General features: G+C 49.1%; 1 protein-coding gene across 1 annotated transcript in view; it reads left to right on the top strand.

The window, feature by feature from the left end:
• The window catches only part of LOC146396342 (uncharacterized), a 223,962-nt gene extending 203,821 nt beyond the window's left edge, over window positions 1–20,141 (top strand). Inside the window, exon 3 of the transcript XR_014826901.1 lies at window positions 19,972–20,141. The gene's annotated coding sequence lies outside the window, so the exon portion shown is untranslated. The remainder of the gene's footprint in view (window positions 1–19,971) is intronic.
• The last annotated feature ends 1,383 nt before the right edge of the window (window positions 20,142–21,524 follow it).

The raw sequence follows: 21,524 nt of genomic DNA, 5'->3' as shown, positions 1-21,524 counted from the left end.
AAATGACCCAAGGATGAGGCTTCTGCCCTGCCTTCTCCCCTTCCTCATCTAAGACAGGATGATGTAAGAAATGGCCACATGAGAACTACGACTTTTATGACATCTGCCAAAAACTTGGTGAAGATACTTTTATACTGTATAGTGTTACTTGTTAAAAATTTTTTTTACTTGATCATTTCCTTATGGAATTTAGCACCAGGAAAATAAAATTACCTCTTCTGAAGAATTCATGTGTTTTCTCACATCAGACAAAGGATTACATTACACATCTTGTATCCCTTTTTTCCTTGGCTGCCAGGAAGCTCAGAGTAAAATTTATGGTCAAATGATGACAGGAAAACAAATGAACATAATACAAAAGAAAAAATGCTAATGACCACAGGGAAAGCCTATCAGAGGGATGCAGGGTTTGGGAAATAGAGGAGACAAAAAAGGAGATGGATGTGGGTCTTATTTTCCTACTGGATGAGGAGTTCATTAGGGAAGAGAGAGTTGTGGCTTTTATTCACCTTTGTGTGCACTCAGTGCTGAGAACAGTGACTCTGACCTAGTTGTGAAAGAGAGAGATGAATGCAGCAGGGAGACCAGTCAGGAGAGGGGAGAGAGTGGACCGTAGGTGACGTCTGAGGCCCAGGGCCAGGCACAGGGTCCACTACACAGCACACGCCCAACTGCTCAGCCGTTACATAAATCCCAACAAGAAAACCTTTGTTGGAGTTCCCGTCGTGGCGCAGTGGTTAATGAATCCGACTAGGAACCATGAGGTTGCGGGTTCGGTCCCTGCCCTTGCTCAGTGGGTTAACAATCCAGCGTTGCCGTGAGCTGTGGTGTAGGTTGCAGATGTGGCTAGGATCCCACGTTGCTGTGGCTCTGGCGTAGGCCAGTGGCTACAGCTCCGATTGGACCCCTAGCCTGGGAACCTCCATATGCCGTGGGAGCGGCCCAAAGAAATAGCAAAAAGACAAAAAAAGAAAAAAAAAAGAAAACCTTTGTTGGCTCACTATGATTCACTGAGAGGAAAGAAAAAGTGCCCCAAAGGAAACATGAGCAATCTGTGCTTGAAGCATCATAAGGCATGGTGGTGACAGCCCTAATACGGGGATCCTTACCCACAGTCCACTTGATCCCTGGACTTCTTGGCCCCTAGCTCATAGGTCGTGACAACCAACTGCATGCTGTTTTCATTTCTGTGCATCACCATTAGCCGGGCTGCCTTGTCAGGGGCCCAACAGGTTCTGGACGTCTGCCAGATGGGGAGAGTGGTGGAGGCAGAGGCTCATCCTCTGATGGACACAGCAAAGAGTGAGTGTGGAACACCTGGGGAGAGACTGCCACATGTCAACACCGTCTCACATCTCCTCACCGGTGAGGGAGGGGACTTCTCCAACCTGGGAGCACTATGAAAACCGCTCCCACAGACCCAACCACCACGACCTTACTGGGTCTTACAGGAGTGGCCTGTGCCACCTGTGGACCCTCCTTTCCCGACCACACCAAACACGAAGTGAGGTTAATCCAGCCCAAGTGTGGCCCTGCTGGGAACATGGTAGCACACTGGTCCCAGGGAGGGCGATGTGATGGGTGAATCAAATAAACGGATTTTCTGCTTTTGAGCAGCTGCATGTCACCATCTTGCTTTGGCCTCCAATGTCTTCCTCGGTAATTCCTCTCCTATCTCCTTGCAGGCTGCTTCCAAACACCCGCTTCTCAGTGCTGCCCATGGATCCTGTGGCCTCTCTCTGCTGGCTGCCCTCTTCAACCACCGGCCTCCCCTGGCTACAGGCTCCAGCACAGCCAGTCTGTCCTGCTCTGCCACTGCTCTCTCTTGCTGTCCTTCCTTGGCCACCAGCCCAAGTACATCTTAGAGATCTTCTCCAGCTGCCTGCTTTTCACCATAGTCTAATTTTCAAATACAACCCCTGGCACTCAGAACGAACATCTCTGAGCCCATGAATCGCTGGCAGATGCAGCCCCTCACATGGGCCAGCTACGTGCAGGCCTCCAGGTAATGGATGCTGTCCCTGCACTGTCAGCATCTCCTCCATGCCCGGCCTGGACCCTCTCTTCCTCACTCTTGCTGAAGACAGTTCTCGGGCCACCAAATACCTCATGAGCCTTTCCACCAAGAAGTCTCTAAGGCCCCAAACCCCTTCAATATTGAACTCTGCCCTCTCTAGCCAGGGAGCTGACCCCTTTCAACCTGTGGGCAACAGGGCAGCATGGAAACAGCAGAGGCTCCGGGGAGAAGCCAGCATTGTGTTAAGTCAGCTGGTGGCCCGTGAAGGCCACCACTGCTCTCAGCCACCACCGTCACTCATCGTCATCATCCCCATGGGCTAAGGGGCTTGGTGTTACACAAGAAGCTGCCCCCCAGATGCACCCCACAAGCCTAGGGCAGAGGACCTGCCACCTTGCGTGCACAAAGCCAAGTCCCTTGGGCAAGGGACACAGCCCCACTACTGACCTTTGGGCCCTACTGAATGTGGGGTTGACGCAAACACCCACGGCCAGTCAGGAGAGCAAAGGAGACTGGCGGGGCTGTTGGGAAACATGCTCACCCTGGAGAGCAGCTGCAGCTGGGGCACCGTCAGCATGTAGAGTGCCCCTCGGCACAGGCGGCCTGCAAGCCAGGGGACAAAAACTGAATAAAGAGCTAAAATGAATCAGAGAGAAAGTGTCCAAGAAGATAAGCGAGGAAGATCAAATAAACGCATAAATGAAGCTCCTACAGAGGAGAAGTTAAATAATTTACAGCCTGGCATTTACAGTCCATGTACAATGAAACTTTCTGGAGGTAAAAGAAAACCTGAATCATGTACTGAAAGGGTATATAAGCTCCTGGGAAAGTTGAGCTATGACGATACCTACAAACACATCTATATTCAAGAGAGTGGATCAAAGCAGAAAGGTGGGAGTTCCCATTGTGGCTCAGTAGGTTAAGAACCTGACTAGTATCCATGAGGAGGTGGGTTCCATCCCTGGCCTTGCTCAGTGGGTTAAGGATCCAGTGGTGCACTAAGCTTGTGGTGTAGTTCACAGATGCGGCTCGGGCCCCGAGTTGCTATGGCTGTGACATATGCCGTCAGCTGCAGCTCCAATTCGACCCCTGGCCTGGGAACTTCCATATGGCATGGAAGGAAAAAAAAAGGGCAAAGCGGAAAGGTGGTGGAATATGAGAGGAAAGGTGCCAGGCACACGCCAAGCCTTAGAAAACAGGAGTAGTGATCCTGATTAGCAGAAGAGATACAGGATTCAGGCCCCAAGTAGGAAATGAAACAAAAGTGAAGGCCCTTTGCCATGCTAAAAGCTGTAATTCACAATGAAGTAATAATACTTAGACATACCTAGGAATCAAACACCCCAATCACATTTACAGAGCAGATACAAGAAAGAGTGGAATGAAATTCACTGATAATTAATAAATTATGTGTTTAAATATATTATTAAAATAATAATAATAATATGGTGGAGTTCCCATCATGGTTCAGTGGTTAACGAATCTGACTGGCATCCATGAGGACACAGGTTTGAACTCTGGCCTTGCTCAGTAGGTGAAGGATCCAGTGTTGCCATGACCTGTGGTGTAGATTGCAGTCGTGGCTTGGATCCCACATTGCTATGGCTGTACTGTATGCCAGCAGCTACAGCTCTGATTAGGCCCCTAGCCTGGGAATCTCCATATGGCATGGGTGTGGCCCTAAAAAGCAAAAAAAAAGTATGTATATGTATATAATATATATATATATATAATATATATATATATATAGAATAATATAATTCTCAGCCTAAGACAAGCCAAGTAGATAAAAAGTAAATAAATATAAGACATAAACAACATAATTAAGAATGACTAGGAGTTTCTGTTGTGGCTCAGTGGGTTAAGAACCCAACTAGTGTTCATTGCAGGTTTGATCCCTGGCCTTGCTCAGTGGGTTAAGGTTCTGGCATTGCCACAAGCTGTGGTGTAGTTTACAGATGCAGCTTGGATCTGGCATTGCTGTGGCTGTGGTGTAGGCTGGAAGCTGCAGCTCTGATTTGACCCATAGCCCAGGAACTTCCATATGCTGCAAGTACAATCTTAATAAGGTAAAAAAAAAAAAGAATGACTACCTTTGGACCTCTGCACCCTAATAATGGAGAGCACAGTCCTCACAAGCACACACAGTTAGAAAAACTGAATAAAGGTTGGCACAAGATGAAGAATATGGGAGTTCCCCTTGTGGCTCAGCAGTAATGAAACCAATTAGTATCCATGAGGACATGGGATCGATCCCTGGCCTCGCTCAGTGGGTTAAGGATCTGGCATTGCCATGAGCTGTGATACAGGTCGCAAATGTGGCTCACATCTGCTCTTACTGTGGCCGTGGTGCATGCGGGCAGCTAGAGCTCTGATTCAACCCCTAGCCTGGGAACTTCCATATGCCATAGGTGGGGCCCTAAAGAGAAAAAAAAGAAAGAATGTGACTGGTTGCTGCAGAGGTGCAGGTGTGATTCCTGCACAGTGGGTTAAAGGATCAGGCATTGCCACAGCTGCAGCTTATATTCAACCCTTGGCCCAGGAGCTTACATATGCTGGGCATGCAGCCATAAAAAGAAATAATTTTTTTTTACATTTATGTATGGCAAAGTAATAAAAACAATATCCTCTGGTCACAGTGATATAAAACTAGTAAGCAATAGCAATATTAAACAGACAAGACATTAGTATAATCACAAAAAAAATGGGAGAAAGTTCATATACACAAAAAGAAATAATACGGGGGAAAATTTTTTAAGCAGAGGGAATTTAAAGAAAAATTATCAAGAGAATATTCTACAGAATTGTGTGCATAAAAAAATTGAAAACCTAGATACACTGGGTAGTTTCCTAAGAAAATGCAACATATCAAAATGATCTTAGGAGACAGAAAAGCTTGAGCAAACCAATTTCCATAGAAGACAAAGAAAATTACCCCACAAAAAAGTATCCAGCACCCGATGATGAAAAACCTACAGAAATGCGGACATTTATGCCATGTTCACTGCTTCTTAAGATATTGGTTGTCCTGAAATCAATCAATAGATTCAAAGTAACCAAAATCCCAGGAAGCAGTTTTGTAGAAATTGACAAGCTGTCTTGAAAAATTTTAGGGAAATGGATATATTTTCAAAAAAAAATGCTGGAGGTCACAATTTAACTATACTCTGCAGGAAACAAGACCCTGTGGGACTGTCATAAGGCCAGACATACAGATAAGTGGAAAGTGACCCACACATTCAACATATAATACATGAGACACAGACAGCTGATATTTTCATAAATGAAGGTGACGATGTAATTCGATGAGGAAAGGATGGTCTTTCCTACAAATTCTGGATATCCATTTGTAAATAAAAATGAACCCTGGAGTTCCTGTTGTGGCTCAGTGATCATGAACCCGACTAGTATCCATGAGGATGTGGATTCAAACCCTGGCCTTGCTCAGTGGATTAAGGATCTGGCACTGCTGGGCGCTATGGTGTAGGTTGCAGATGCAGCGCAGATCTGGTGTTGCTGTGGTTGAGGCATAGGGTGGCAGCTGCAGCTCTGATTCTATCCCTAGCCTGGGAATGTCCATATGTGAGGGTACAGACTCAAAAAAAAAAAAAAAAAAAAGGAATAAAGAAAGAAAGGAACTTGACACTGACCTTGCTCACAAATGTAATTTAACTTGAAATAAGCCACTGACCTACACAGAGAACAACTTTGAAATAATGCCTGGGACAGGGGAAAACTCACAAAGCTGAGCCAAGGAGTCAAGGTGCTGCGTACGCATTTGGAGACCTTTTCAGGTTGTTAGCAGTTCAGGACACTGTGGGTGCAGAACTGAGGTTGCCTGGCCAGCTGGGGCCAGGGCCAGTTCTTGCTCCCAGGCCCACCCACAGCATGGTGGCCAGCACCTGGTTCACACAAGGCCCCCAGACCTTTGAGTCTCCGACTTCCTCTTCTGCTACCAGCTAGAATAAACCCTGTGCCCTTAAAGCACTCATGGAGTTAGAGCCCACCCAGGTCATCTCTCTTTAGCTGGGTAACAGAAATTTCTCATGATGCTATAAGCTTTGACCACTTCCCCTGAAATTCCACGCATTTGCTCAATATACTTTTCGGCCGTATACTGAGGTGCATCCTAAAGTAGCATGGTTGTATCTTCCTGGGAGGTTGACTTAATTATTATCTGGAGATGACCCCTAATATCCAGGAAAGACTAGGACCTTCCAGCCCTCCCATCCAGCATTACTAGCTGGGTCAGCTTGCTTCTGGTTCTCATCCCCAGGGCACACCATTTTCCCATCCTTCTATTTATTTGTTTTGCTTTAGGTTTTATTTTTCTGTTATAGTTGATTTACATTGTTCTGTTGATTTATGCTGTAAAGTGACTCGGTCATACACACACACACACAAATTCTTTTTTTTCACATGGTCCTCCATCAGGTTCCATCACAAGTGAGTGTCTAGATGCAATTCACTGTGCTATACACCAGGATCTCACTGCTTATCCACCCCAAATGCAATAGTTCATTTTCCCATCCTTTCAATTCCACCCTTCCTAAGTGTTCTGTTTTAGATGAGTCTTATATTAGTTTCCTAGGGCTGCAGTAATAAAATCAGTGGCTTAAAAAAGCAAAAATTTAGGAGTTCCCATTGTGGCACAGCAGGAATGAACCCAACGAGTAACCATGAGCACATAGGTTCGATCTCTGGCCTCAGCAGGTTAAGGATCTGGTGTTGCCGTGAGCTGTGGTGTAGATCGCAGATGCAGCTTGGATCCCAGGTTGCTGTGGTTGTGGTGTAGGCTGGCAGCTACAGCTCTGATTTGACCCCTTGCCTGGAAACTTCCACATGCTGCCAGTGTGGCCCTAAAAATAAAGCAAAACAAACCAAAAAAGTCAGCAAAAGTTTATTCTCTCACAGTTCTAGAAGCCAGAAGCCTCAAATCAATAGCCAGCAGGGCCATGCTTCCTCTAAAGGCTCTAGGGCTATCCTCGGCTTGTAACAGCAGATCCAGGGTTGATTCTGTCTGCACCTGGCTTCTCTGTGTGTGTGTATCTCTGTGCCCTCTACTCTTCTTACAAAGATACCACCCATGAGATTAAGGGCCCAAACGAAATCCAAGATGATTTCCTCTTGAGATCATTAAGTACAAAGAAAAGGTACCATTTCCAAATAAGGCCACATTCTGAGGCTCTGGCTCAGGCTCAGCACAGCCACAGAAGCCTCTCTGCTATGACAGAAATGACCTCTTCAGGATGCAGGCAAGCCTGGCCATCTGGGGCACACTCTCCCAGGAGGAAGTAGCTTCCTGCCACCCTCAGACCCTTGCCACAGGCAATGACACTAGAGAAGGCCACCCTATGAGTACATGGAGAAAGAGAATTCTCACACTGTACAGCACTGCCAGCATCCTATGCCGTTGGCACTTCTAGAGCACTGCACTGCCCAGATCCCACACAAAGGACACAACCAGCACTCCACACAAATGGCTTACCTTCAGGTTGTCCTCTTTGCCTTCCATCTCCACCAACTCCTAGCCCTGGAGGTGCATGTCCACACTCCTGGGCCATTGCCAGTGGTATGGCCATGCGGCCAGCAAGTGCAGAAACAAAACTCACCCAAGGTTTTCCCTCTGGGATGAAGACCTCAGGACCTCTTGCCTCCCAGACACCCCAAACAGAAACAACAGTAACATATGTCTCTGCACATTCCAGGCACCCTAAACTCTTGACTGACAGGGATTAAGACACTCACTTCACTTTACTGTTTCTTATTTATCTATGTTGTTTTTTAGGGCCACACCCACAGCATGTGGAGGTTCCCAGGCTAGGGGTCTAATCAGACCTACAGCTGCCAGTCGACACCATAGCCACAGCAACATGGGATCCGAGCCACATCTGCAAACTACACCACAGCTCATGGCAATGCCAGGTCATTAACCCACTCAGTGGGTCCAGGGATCAAACCCACAACCCCATGGTTCTTAGTCAGATTCCTTTCCACTGTGCCATGATGGGAACTCATTTCACTTTAAAAACACACAACCCTGAGCTCTTGAGCAAGTCACTGAAGGGAACCTGCCCCCATCTGCTAGCCTTAGATGCCAGGCCTCACAGAGCACCATGTGGCTTACCAACACAAGTTCAGGTTCAGGGAAATGAAATATGAGGCTTTCAGTCATCAAACATCAGAAGTGAGTCATAATAAAGGGTTGGAGTCCACTTTCAATATTTGACAGCCGATAGCTTTTAAGGCCCATCACTCTCTCTTGCCCACAGGCAAGCTGATAAGGGGAACCTGCAGAGAATTCAAACCAGGAAATCCTGGCCCAGGAGTGAGAACCCTCCCTCAAGCCCCACCCCCCAAACCTCTGGGAAAACCAGAGCCTGGAACTCCTCCCTGCTCCCTCAGCCATTCCCAGAGCTGCCTCCTGGAAGCCCACCCTGCTCTCTAAAGAACAGATTAACCTTTCACACCCCGTGGTCATGTGTGGCATCATCAGGCTTGATAACCAAGGCAAATTTTGGGTCTGGGTGGATCCTGCCCCACCACAAGACACATTCATCTTCCTCTCAGGATTCAGAAGCTATATGCTATATACTGTTCTTCTGGGAGTTAGACGAGAGATTATTGTGTGTAGCCTGCCTTATAAAGGATACTGCTAATTGTTCATTTAATCTTCTCGGATAATTCAAGGAACTTGGACTTTTCAGTTCCTCATAACCTTCTCCAAACCTAAATGCTAAAGTCACGTAGTTTACTTCTGCATATAGTTAACAGTCCACAAGGCATTGTTGTTGCTATTTTATACAGTGGATATTAATTTAGATTTCCTCATGTTTCCTTCATCATGGCCGTTGCTCATCAATCCTTCCTGCTTCTCTGAAATTTAATCTGTGATCCTTTTCCCTCTGCCTGAAGAAGTCTCATTAGTATTACACTGAAGGTAGTTTTATTTCCTCTGGCTACTGTTAGGTAGAGTTTTCTTAGGTTTCCATTGTCACAGGTCACTCTGATAGGTCTAGCTGCAGATTTATTTTTATTTCCCCTGCTGGGGGTTTGCAGGGCCTTCTTGATTCCATGGATTAACATCTTTGGTCACTTCGGAAAAACATCTACCATCATCTCTTCAAATGTTTATGTCCCCCTGCCTCACCTGCTCCTAAGACATCAAATAAATAAATACTAAAATTTTGCATGGATCCTTGATGGCCTTGTCACTGAAAGTGTGGTCTGTAACCTGATAGCATCAATATTCTGAAGAAGCTTCTAAAAAACTCAGAATCTCGGATGTCCCCAGGAACCCAGTGGATCACAACCTTCACTCAAACAAGATCCACAGGTGATTCACACCCCATTCAAGTCTCAGAAGCACTGGTCTCTGTCTCTCAGCCTCTCTTTCAACTAACCACTCCTGATACTTTTACCTTCCAGTTCTTTAATTGTTAAATTCTTAACTCTTTAAGTGATACAGAGAATGCACATGGAAAACCACACAGAGCTTAAACACAAGAGCTCAGTAAGTGATCACAAAGTAAATATTCATGTCACCACCCAAGTTTAGACACAGAACACACCTGGTGGCCCACGAGCTCCCCTGACCCTCCCCAGGCTTTTTGTGAGTCAACTGTCCCCTGTGCTGCTAAATCATCCACTGAGGTCTAACCTTTGTTATTTGGTTTGAGAATTTCTTTCTACTTGGTTCTTTTCCAAATCTGTTATACCATTTCTCATGGCTTTAAATTCTCTTGAAATGTATCTCCCTGAGCATCAGAACCACCACAGGTGTGCTGTTGTCTGTGTCTATTAACTGCAGTATCTGAAGCCCCTGGGGCTCTACTGACATTGCTGTTGATGCTATAGGTTCTAGTTCACATTCTTATCTCATGTGCCTATTTACCTTTAAGTGTGTGTGGAAAAGAGAAGCCTGGGGTGATGTTATCCTCTTCCAGAAAGGATTTCCATTTACTCCCTCCTGGTAACTGGGCAGCTGCAGCCAACACAGGGACTGTTCCCTTTCAGACATGACAACCCTCCCAAAGTAAGATGATTCACAGGGCCCCAGCCCTTGTCTAATTGTCTGTCAAAACTCTGCTCTGCCTCTTAGCCTTGGAGTGAACACCTCCAGGGCAGAAGCAGCCCCAGTGTCAGGTTCAGCACTTGGAATCTTGGCTTAGAAACTTCACTCTTTTTGGCTCTCTGACTTGATGTATATTCTAATTTTTCTAACTGTCCTTCACCAACAAGTAAGTGTGATTCGTGTGGTCTGCCATTCCCAGGGGAGAACCACAGCACTTCCTCTTCATCTAGACCATGTATTCCCCAGTTGCTTTTTATTTACACTTATTATTCCAAAGTCTCCTTTAAACAACGACAGAATTGTTTATAACAAATCTGTCATCAGGGGAGTTCCCGTCATGGCGCAGTGGTTAATGAATCTGACTAGGAACCATGAGGTTGCGGGTTCGATCCCTGCCCTTGCTCAGTGGGTTAACGATCCAGTGTTGCCGTGAGCTGTGGTGTAGGTCACAGACGCGGCTCAGATCCCGAGTTGCTGTGGCTCTGGCATAGGCTGACGGCTACAGCTCCAATTAGACCCCTAGCCTGGGAACCTAGCATATACCACAGGAGCGGCCCAAGAAATGGCAAAAAGACAAAAAAAAAAAAAAAAAAAAAAGAAAGAAAGAAAGAAAGAAAGAAAATCTGTCATCAGCTCCTGCTTTTTTTGTTTATGAGCTTAGGTCCTTTACAGAGTTAGTTCTGTTCACATAGGAAACTGTCCTTGGATGCCTGCCCATCCTGATGTCTGGGAGGCCAGCTTGCCCACACTTTCAAAGACCTCTTCCCTCTAAGAGGATTATGCTGCCCCAGGTGAGGGCTACTCCTTGATCTGCTAGCACACACTCACTTTCACTCTTTCTCAGGAGTCAAATGCTCCCTCCCAGTGATTAAGAATCATCTCTCAACCAAATGTCCTCGCAACAGGCCTTCATCACCTCAGGCAAATGCCTGCATCCTGTCCAACATGCTTCAGTTTTCCTTTAAGTTGGGCCCTCACACTGGAGTTCCTGTCATGGCACAGCGGAAACGAATCTGACTAGGAACCTTGAGGTTGCAGGTTCGACCCCTGGCCTTGCTCAGTGGGTTAAGGATCTGGCATTGCCGTGAGCTGTGGTGTAGGTCCCAGACACAGCTAGGATCTAAAGTTGCTGTGGCTGTGGCATAGGCCAGCAGCTGTAGCTCCAATTCAACCCCTAGCCTGGAGAAGCTCCACATGCTGTGGGTGTGGCCCTAAAAAGAAAGAAAAAAAAAAAAGGAACAGCTGTTACGTTGGGCCCTCACTGAGACTTGAAAAAGGGGAGCATGCAGTAGTGAGAAGGAACTGCAAGAGGAGGAAAGACTCTGAGGGAGACCAGGAAACAGAAAAGCTGGGGTGTGCAGACAAAATGTGCAGGTAGGAGTTCCCACCATGGCTGAATGGTAACGAACCTGACTAGTGTCCATGAGGACACAGCTTTCATCCTTGGCCTTGCTTAATGGGACAAAGAGTCCAGCGTTGCTGTGAACTGCGGTGTAGGTCACAGATGTGGCTAGGATCCTGTGTTGCTGTGGCTTTGTGTAGGCCAGGAGATGCAACTCTTGTTCTACCCATAGCCTGGGAACTTCCAAATGCTGCATATGTGGCCCTAAAAGCAAAAAAAAAAAAAAAAAAAAAAAAAGAAGCACAGGCAGCCCATAAGGCTGGACCTCACTGTGAGAGAGCAAGAGGCTGCAGAAACTGGGCAAGCAGCAGGCCGCCAGCATGCTAGAGCTGAAGGGGGACGAGGAGTCTGCCCTCTTGCGGCAGGCAAGAAGCTAGGGGGACAGAACAAAACAGGGTGATCACTTGGTCTGCCACATGGAAGGCCTGGCTTGAGATGCCACCCAACACGGCAGGTCTGATGCAAGTGTCCACAGACCCTGGGAAAGAGCAGAGGCTCCTGAGAGTGGGGTCACTCCTCAGCAGGAGGGGGCCCTCTGGAATGTCACAGGCCTCCAATGCAGACGAGGAGCTAGGCAGGCAGAAGGAGGCCTGCTCACACCTGTTCTCTGCTTTCCATACTTTGATCAGGCCCTGCTCATCCATGGTGACAACCAGCTGCAGTCACGGGTAGGTCACCAAATTCACCAGAGCCATGGGCTCTAAAGGGCTTGACCAGACCTCCATGCCCTGGGCAACAACACAATGAATGGAACAACTTAGGGAGGGCCCATTTATTTCCTAAATGCTATTTTCATTCGTTCACCCATCACCCACTGTGCACTGGGGATATACAGCCAAAAAGGGTCTGATCCTCATCCTTACAGGAAGCAGAGTACAGGAGCCAAGAGACACAGAGGTAATACTCCACCACAGAGGAGAAGGTGTGTCCTGTCTCACGGAGGAGAGCAGAGTCTGAGCATGGGTGGGGAGACACCTGGGGGCTGGCCCCCCATCACCAGGAGCACTGAGGGTGGGGTGGGGTGTGATGCTGGTGCAGTCTGTCTGAAGCACTTCAGTGGTTACCTACAGCTCAACTGAGGAAGGCTGGACAGGGAAGCAGGTCCCAATACCATCCCCTGATTGGGACCCAGGCAGGACCCAATACCATCCCCTGATTGGGACCCAAACTATGCTTAGGACCTGAGTCATGCTCAGGGCTTGGGCTGCACACAGAGAACTTCCACGTGGAGCATCTCGTTCAGTCTTTGGGGAACCCAGTTTTACAAAGAAGCTAATTTGGGCTTGTGGATGTCAACAGTTTCTGTTGCACGTCTGCAGCTGCCCTGCTCAGAACACCCTCTTTGCTAGGGCTGTGCCCAGCAGCGCCACCATGGGCCAGGCTTGGCCAAGGCCTGTGCCCTGTCATGGCCATTGGCAGAGATGGAAACAACTGATTCCACGGTCTCCCCCAGGATTCTGAAAGCTGGAATGGCACAATAAAAAGCACGGGTGCCAGCAGGCCCATGGCACAGGGCATCCAAGAATCAATACTGTAATTGCTACTTCAGTGTTTCCCAGCACTTTCTCTCCCACCTGGGGTAATTACGGTTCTTTTTCTATCTTGTGCTATTGTGCCAGCATGATCTTTGTCCAATCATGACATCCCAGTGTTCTTCCACTAGTTTCCTTCTTCCCCCTCACATCAATATTCAACAGTTGATTCCTGCTGGTTAAACAGCAAGACCATCACTGGGAGGAGCTCAGCACTGGTGACCAGCTCATGTCTCAGAGAACAGAGATTATTCAGAAAGAATAGAGGTCCTGTCATGGCTCAGTGGAAACAAATCTGACTAGGAACCATGAGGATGTGGGTTTCATCCCTGGCCTCGCTCAGTGGGTTAAGGATCCAGTACTGCTGTAAGCTGTGGTGTAGGTTGCAGATGAGGCTTGGACCCCACATTTCTGTGGCTATGGCTGTGGTGGAGGGGGAGCTGCAGCTCTCATTCTACCCCTAGCCTGGGAACTTCCATATGCTGCAGGTGCAGCCCTAAAAAGACAAAAAGAATAAAAAGCAACCGACAGAACAACACTATATGATACTGAAAACTAAATATAGCAAGACTGGCATTCCAGAATTCTCAAGCACATCAATGCACAGTTAGCCTAAAAATAAAAACATCACACAAAGACTCCCTCCACGTTTGGAAGAGCTTTCATGTGAACAGTTGTTTTCCATCATCAATGACTAAAACTAAATATACCTCCTAGTTGTCAGTCAGTAGCCAGAAGATCTGATACATATATCTTGGGACAAAAGAAAAGATGTCACGTTCCAAAGGAGGAACAAAGAGAAAACATTAACAATTTAATGATTAAAATATTTTCCAATTTTTAACTTTAATTGTTTGAATTTCTGGACTTCCCGTCATGGCGCAATGGAAACAACTAGGAACCATGAGCTTGCAGGTTTGATCAGTGGGTTAAGGATCCAGCATTGCCATGAGCTGTGGTGTAGGTCACAGATGTGGCTCAGATCCCATGCTGCCATGGCGGTGGTGTAGGCTGGCAGCTACAGCTCCAATTCAACCCCTAGCCTGGAGAAGCTCCACATGCTGTGGGTGTGGCCCTAAAAAGGCAAAAAAAAAAAAAAAAAGGCCCTGTTTGGTGGGGGGGGGAACCCCCTCGGTAGGCCATGCGGGGAGGCAGGGCCTCGGCAGGCCGTGACGTGGGGGGGCGGGGCCTCGGAAGGCATCTCGCGGGGAGGCGGGGCTTCGGCAGGCCGCGCGCTGACAGGGGTACCTGCGGTAGACCCATGCGAGGGAGGCGGGGCCTTGGCAGTCCTTGTACGGGGGGGCGGGGCCTCTGCAGGACGTGTCCCGGGGGGCGGGGCCTCGGCCGGCTGTGTGACTGGGGGGCGCGGCTTCTGCGGTACGCGCGCGGAAGAGGGGGGGGCCTCGGCAGGCCACGTGCCAGGTGGGAAAGGCTTCTGCAAGCCGCGCAAGGGGAGGCAGGGTATGGCAGGCCCTCCGCCGGGGGTGCGGGGCCTCCGCAGGCTATGTGACTTGGGGGAGCGGATTCTGCCGGCCGCGCGGGGAGGCGGGGCCTAGGCAGGCCAAGTACTGGGGGGGCGGGGCCTCGGCAAGCCACGCGCGGGGAGGCGGGGCCTCAGCAGGCCAAGTGCCCAGAGGGCAAGGCTTCTGCAGGCCCTGCGCGCGGTGGGGCGGGACCTCGGCAGGCCAAGCGCCAGGTGGGCGAGGCTCCTGCAGGCCCTGCGCGGGGAGGCGGGGCCTCGGCAGGCCGCGTGCCAGGTAGGAGAAGCCTCTGCAGGCCCTGTGCCGGGGGGCGGGGCCTCGGCAGGGCGCGCGCGGGGGGGCGGGGCCTCGGTAGGCGGTGCGACTGGGGGGCGAGGCTTCTGCAGGCTGAGCGGGGGAGGCGGGGCCTTGGCAGACCGTTTCCTGGGGGGCGGGGCCTCGGCAGGCCGCGCGCAGGGAGGAGGGGCTTCGGCAGGCCATGTGCCAGTTGGGCAGGGTCTCGGCAGGCCCTTTGTCGGGGGGAGGGGCCTCGGCAGGCCGTTTCCTGGGGGGCGGGGCCTCGGCAGGCCGTGCGCGGGGAGGCGCGTCTTCGGCTGGTCGCGCGCTGACAGGTGGGGCCTCACCAGGCCGCGTGCCAGGGAGGCGGGGCCTCGGCAGGCCATGTGCAAGGTGGGCGGGGCCTCGGCAGGCCCTCTGCCGGGGGGCGTGGCCTAGGCAGGCTCTGTGACTGGGGGTCGAGGCTTCTGCAGGCCGAGCTGGGGAAGCGGGGCCTCGGCAGGCCATTTCCAGGGGGGGCGGGGCCTCGGCAGGCCATTTCCTGGGGGGGCGGGGCCTCGGCAGTCCGTGGGAGGCGGGGGCACACGGCTCACACCCAATCCCAGGCACAGCCTAGTTCACAGTCCGCTGCCATCTTGAATCGCGGTGTTGCTCTTAGTTTCCTCAGGAGCCGTTTTTAACGGCTGGCGCAGCTGCTTCCCTAACTGGGGTCTGCAGTGCAGGCGTGGTGTCTCTGCACTGCGCCCTGCAAGCAACTGAAACCCGGCCAAGCACAAAGGAAAAGAAAAGGTAGACTTTGCTTTATTTCCCAGACTGTACTTTTATGAGCAGGGAATTGTTAATGGGCTTTGGAGGTGACAGTTGAACTGCTGAGAAGAAGGAGGCCTGAGGGGGGAGCAGAGGAGTCCAGGGCGCCAGAAGAGCCAGTGGGGAGCAGGTGGTGGTGCTGAGGGAGTGAGGGGGCGGTGGGGACGACGGAGATGAGATGTTAGGGTGGTGGTGAGATGGGAGGGTGGTGGTGAAGTGGGAGGTCGGTAATGAGGTGGGAATAAGGTGGGGTGGGTGGTGATGAGGTGAGAGGACAGCTAGAGGAAGTGGAGAAGGGGCTGACTGCAGGGCCAGCAGTGAGAGGGCTGTCACACAGCGCAGGAATCTTGACAGGCATCCAGCTTGAGAGGAAAGCCTTCAGGAAGGAGCGGTGTTGGGTGTCATTCAGATGGGCCCAGTTATGGTAGATTGAGGACGTTATCAGCACTACTAAATATCAAATAGACAACCTATCAGCATCTTGTACGAACCTGTAATGGAAACGAATCTGGAAAAGACTAGATATACACATGCAGGGGTATAATGGAATCACTTTTCTGCACACCTGACACACAACATTGGAAATCAACTTTACTTCAATAAAAAAGTTATTCAGGAGGGGACAGGAGCAGAGTAATAATTAGATTATTGTGGTGACAGTCGCCAACTTCCAGCCCCCTTTGGTGCTGGGCTCCTCCTTCGTCCTCTCCCAGGTGCGAATGCCTCTGACCCTCTGCCCAGACGTGACTCTTGCTAGAATGTCCATGTTAGAGGGGCTGTGACTCTTTAAAAGGAATTTTTCCCAGGTGGGGTCCCCAGGGTCCCAGGCCTGGCTTGCCAAGAGTGGTCATGAGGGGCCAACTCTCATAAAAGCCCTGGGACTGAGAAGGCCTGCATCAGCTTCCACTTGGAGCCATGGAGGTGGCCAGTTACAAATGCCTTTTTAATGTTGCTCCCAACACTCTGTAACATATCAGGCCATTGCTTCAGGTAACTTCATCGTGAGGCCACTTTCCATTTTATTTCATATTTTCCTGAAGGGATATTGTCCTTGTCAAGCAGACAGGAGCTGACGAGGTGAGGGATCGTAACAATGTGTTATAACTTTGTAAAATTTCTCACCCAGCTCCCTCCCATCATCAACTCAAGACCTAAGATACCTGAAAAGCATCTCTTCTCTCCTCCTTTTTCTTCCTCTGGCTGGTCCTGACCAGAGGGCCCTAGTGAGAGCGGCTCCTGATAATGTCAGGATCTTCTTTGGAACCTGCAGCATAATTCATTTTCCCCAGAATGGATGTGGAGCCTCCCAGTGCTTCCAAATTGGGCTGCACCAACTCTCAGACTTCTGTGTTCCATTTTCTCAATGCTCCAATGAATTGTCAAGACAAAGCTTTGTGTCAAGATAGAGAAGCATCTTTTCCCAGGCCTGCATTTCTGCCTGGGAAACAGGAGCCCAAATCCTAAATGTGTCTATTTGGTCAGCTTACAGTCCAAACAGCGATTTTGGAAATGCGGAGTTTGCAGAGCCTGATGCCTCTCCTTCAGTTTAAATCTGCACAGTTGTCACCAGTTACAGACTATGGCAGATGGCTTGCAGTGTGTAGAGGAGGACGATGGACAAGGAATCAAAGAGAGAAAAGAGCAGCGCATGTCCTGGTTCAGCTCCTCAAAGTTGCCATTAAAAGTGCATAATTTCACCAGACTAGCCTCAAACATCCATGGTCAATTAAAAGCTGTCTCCGGTCAATGGGTTGTGACACAGAGTTTCTATGTTCTAGGGACACCTTCTACCCTTTAGACAGACTGCCTTTCGCCCTGAAAAATGGCATCCAAAGCCCCACTGTCAGCTAACAAGTGTGTAACTTGCATTGGGGGCACCTTCAGGTTTCATGGCATTTCCTGTCTCTTCACCATGTATAGGCTATGCGTTAAAACTTCCGAATTCCCCTTTTCTATTCTCAAGGGTTCCCACACCCCAGGTGATGATGGAATCCACAATTATAATAAGCAACTTCCAAACAAAACTAAGGGCCCTGCTTTCCTTACAACCATTGCTCTTTTCCCTATACTTCTTCAAACTGGCCCAAGACATTTTAAGGCTGCTGTCTTTGGCTTCTGTGCAGAAAAGAGTGCCTCCTGGTTTCTTCATCTGCTGAAGATGGACCTAGTCCCTTCTCATTTCTTAACCTAAGCTGTGAACCTTTTGCTAATGATGATTTGTAGTCTGAGCTCTCTGGGGTCCAGAGAGACCTCTGCAGGTGCCTGTCAAATGCTCCACCTGAGAAAGACCAAGCCAAGCTAAATCAAGCACCATGGCTTGACTCAGCTTTCCAAGTTCTGCAGCAGAACAGCAACCCCCCACCCCCACCAGGAACAGAACCTCCCATCAACAGCTTCCTCTCTCCCCCTGGGTTTCTCCCAGTAATTTTTTGAAGATTGCCCGGGGCTGCCAGCCTCATCTGCCTTTTCACTTGGCTCGTTCCTCCTCTCCCAGCTATTTGCTAAAATACAGGGCTTCCTCCCCCTCTTGTTAGAACAAAACTTGCTAGGAAGTTGACCCTAGTCTTCTGAGGCTTCCTCATGTTGTCCCAAAGCCTGTCAGGTAATTTGTAAGTTTGTTAGTTTAAGTGGCAGAGCTAAAGGCTTTTCTCTAACCAACTGACTGGTTTCCCCTCTGCCTCTGAGCAAGCTTCATTCTAGAGTCACAGATGTCCAGGCACAGCCTTCTGAGTACACTCTCCTCTTGACTTTGAAATCTTCACTGGGCTTTGCCTGCATCTATGCTGGACGATGAGCCTCGGCAACACATGAGGACTTCCATGCCTCACTGGTCAGCACCACTGTGCTGTTGGGCTGGAGCCTCCATCCTCCATTCCTATATCCATGCCTACTTTTCAGGCTCACTGGTGAAGAAGTAGGATGAGGAAGCAGGAAAGGATCAGAGGCAAGGAGCATGGTCTCACTGACAGTCCATAAGCCTGAATATCTGAGGTTCAGCTCCTTTTATGCAGGTTTCACAGCTGAGAAACTGAGCCCACCCAATCCTCATTCTGTCTTCACACCACAAGGCTGGCATGGGCAGAGTGCCATCAGGAGAGAACACAGCTCCCACCATGGAGAACCCCTCTAAACTTGCTTGCACCAAAGTCTAGTTCCAACAGCATGTGGCCCGTGGAAAATGCAGCTGCGGTCAGTAACTGAGGTTCTCAGACAGCCTTGCCCTTGCATCCTAGCTCCTGGCACATGCTCCTTTCTGGTTTGCCTACCATGAAGCACGTGACCCCTCTGATGAAACACATATGTGATGACTGACATCCTGGGTTTCTGCCCATGGCAAGTAGGCCCCTGCAGTCACTGGACCACAGTTCTCCCCCACCAAAGGACCCTGCAGGCCATGGAGCACCATGGCTTACAGCAGGGTTTAGGCCCCCATCACTAATGTCATCCCACTAAGTATGTGCCAAGAAGACTCTTGTTAAGCCTAGAACCTAATTTGATATGTGGAAGATCCATCTTCACATAAGACCTCAGACTGGTGACAGTTTGGTTTACAGAGAGAGGGTCACAGTCCCAGAGGAGAGATCTACCCAGCAAGGGTGCTCAATGAGGAAGACAGAGCTTTATCCCCTTATTCCTGCAGCATCCACCCTTGACCTTCATGGTTCACTTTGGTCTCAGGCTTTCTCCCAGGGTTGAAGTGAGTGTGTGGGTGTTGTTCTGTACCTCTCTTAGGTCTTAATTATACAGCCAGCACTCAGCCTCCTCCCACACTCTGGCCCCTCAATCAGCCCTGGACACCTAATGTGGATATGACAGACATGCAGCTGCTGCAACAGCCCCTGATGAGTGCCAAGACCAGCCTTCCCAGTGAGTCCACTCAGGACCTGAGGCATTGCTCAGCTGGCTTGCTGCCTCCAGCAGCACTCAGTCAGGTGGTGGTCCTTCCTCACCCAGCAGAGCCAGGCTCTCCTGGACTGTTAACATGGAATTTGGAGGGAATCTTGTGCCTCAAAGAGCATCACTCTTCTGGGGAGAGAAGAGGAATGCATGAGACAATATTAAAGCCAAGGCTGTGTGGTGAAAGTTTAATAGAACAAATATATGGCTGGCTGGCTGAAGAATGATAAAGTCACTCTGATGATGAGGACTTTACTGCACTGGTTTCCAGACCCTTGTTTGCTAAATAAATTTATTTACTTGGACTCCAAGCTACTGGGTGACCTTGGTCCAATGACTCCATTTCTTCCAGCCATTGTTTCTTCATTGTAAACTGAGAGGATGGGGCTCTGTGAGTGATTCTTGGAGTATCCTCGTACTGGGGGAGGAAGTCTCATATTTTTGGAGCATAAATACTCTCTACCAGTTACTGGGCATGTTTTCAGGGGGTGCAGAGTTGACCCTAGTCTTGTTGCTCTTGTGCTGGTGGCAGGAAGCCATTGTTGCTGCCTTCCAGGACATTGTTGTCCGATGGGGAATGTGTGATGGGGTCTTTCTAAATCCCCTGACCAACCCCTCCCCCTGGTCAAATAAATTCCAAAACTATTTAAAGAAACCTCTGAAAGACTGAGATGAAAGTATTTGTACTGTAGATGTCCCCCAGATGATTCATTTATTGGTTGATGAATTTTAGAATGTATGATTAGATTTAGTCTAAGATCATAAGTCCTTTCTTATGAAATGTACATGCAGCTAGCACCCATGTCTGCATTATTCTCTGGGACTTGAGGAAGAATCTTGTTTGAAAGGCACTGCTATCAGGAAGCAAAGTGTTTGGGGTGTGTGCAGCCTGAGCTTGGCCAAGAGTTGAGTCCCTCTGGTTCATGCAGCTCTACCAGATAACCTGCTGTCACATAACCTACTGCGATGTTTCATCCATGTAGAGTATGTTAGCAGCTGTCCGGTGGGGCCTAGAGCAGCTCACTGCAGAAAGGAGTGTGGAGAGAGGGGTGGCTGAAGTGGGTATGGGGTCCAGAACAGGGCTCTGTGAGGGGAACCCAGGAAAGGTGTCTGTGTCAAGACTGATCACCCCCCAGCACCATTGGATTGATTGAGGGAGGGAGAGTGTGATATGAAAAATAGCAAACCCAAGGAGTTCCTGTTGTGGCACAGTGGAAACAAATCTGACTGGTATCCACGAGGATGCAGAGTTGATCCCTGGCCTCACTAAATGGGTCAGAGATCCAGCATTGCCGTGAGCTCTGGTATAGGTCATAGACATGGCTTGGATACCTCATTGCTGTGGCTGTGATCAGCAGCTGTAGCTCTGATTAGACCCATAGCCTGGGAACTCCCCTATGCTGCAGGTGTGGCCCTAAGAAGCAAAAGGCAGAAAAATAGCAAACTCGGGATATGCAATACACACATATATATTTTAGATTTCTTACATGTATAGCCATGGCACTGACAGTTGATAAAATGGGTTCATTGATAAAACCGTAGGTATTGGCAAGATTCTTATGTTTCTTAAAGAGAGATTAATACATATAAAAGTTTAGAACTGTTAAGGAATGAATGGCTTAGGGATAACAATTAATTGTCTAGTTGTGAAAACAGCCTCTCTGCCTAGATTCTGTAGGCAGGAGTACAGTGAAATGTCAGGTTTTCTGGGGTTTTCTTTGGCTGTACCTGCAGCATAGAGAAACAGGCTAGGGACTGAATCCCACCTAAGCTGGAACTGTGGAAATGCCACATGCTTAACCTGCTGCACCCCCCGTGGGAACTCCACAAGATGTCATTTCTTACAAATTTTCTAAAATTTAATCTTTTCCTGTTTCAAACGACTCACCTCTATTGGTTGAAATTAGTAAGTTTTGTTATAAAATTGAATAGCAAGAGGACACTGGCTACATACACGTTCCAAGTGGCTTGTCTCCCTTCTAGAAACCACCAACCTGCCTGTTGCCATCCTGCCTCCCCAACTAGAGCAAGGCCTCTT

The sequence above is a fragment of the Sus scrofa genome, chromosome 14 (genome assembly GCF_054392235.1).
Source record: "Sus scrofa isolate SSC_HxYL_T2T_F1_AM1 chromosome 14, Sscrofa_HxYL_maternal_Yorkshire_Landrace_v2.0, whole genome shotgun sequence".
In the NCBI taxonomy this organism is placed as follows: Eukaryota; Metazoa; Chordata; class Mammalia; order Artiodactyla; family Suidae; genus Sus; species Sus scrofa.
The sequence above is the reverse complement of the archived record's forward strand: the minus strand, read 5'-3'. Positions and strand labels throughout refer to the sequence as shown.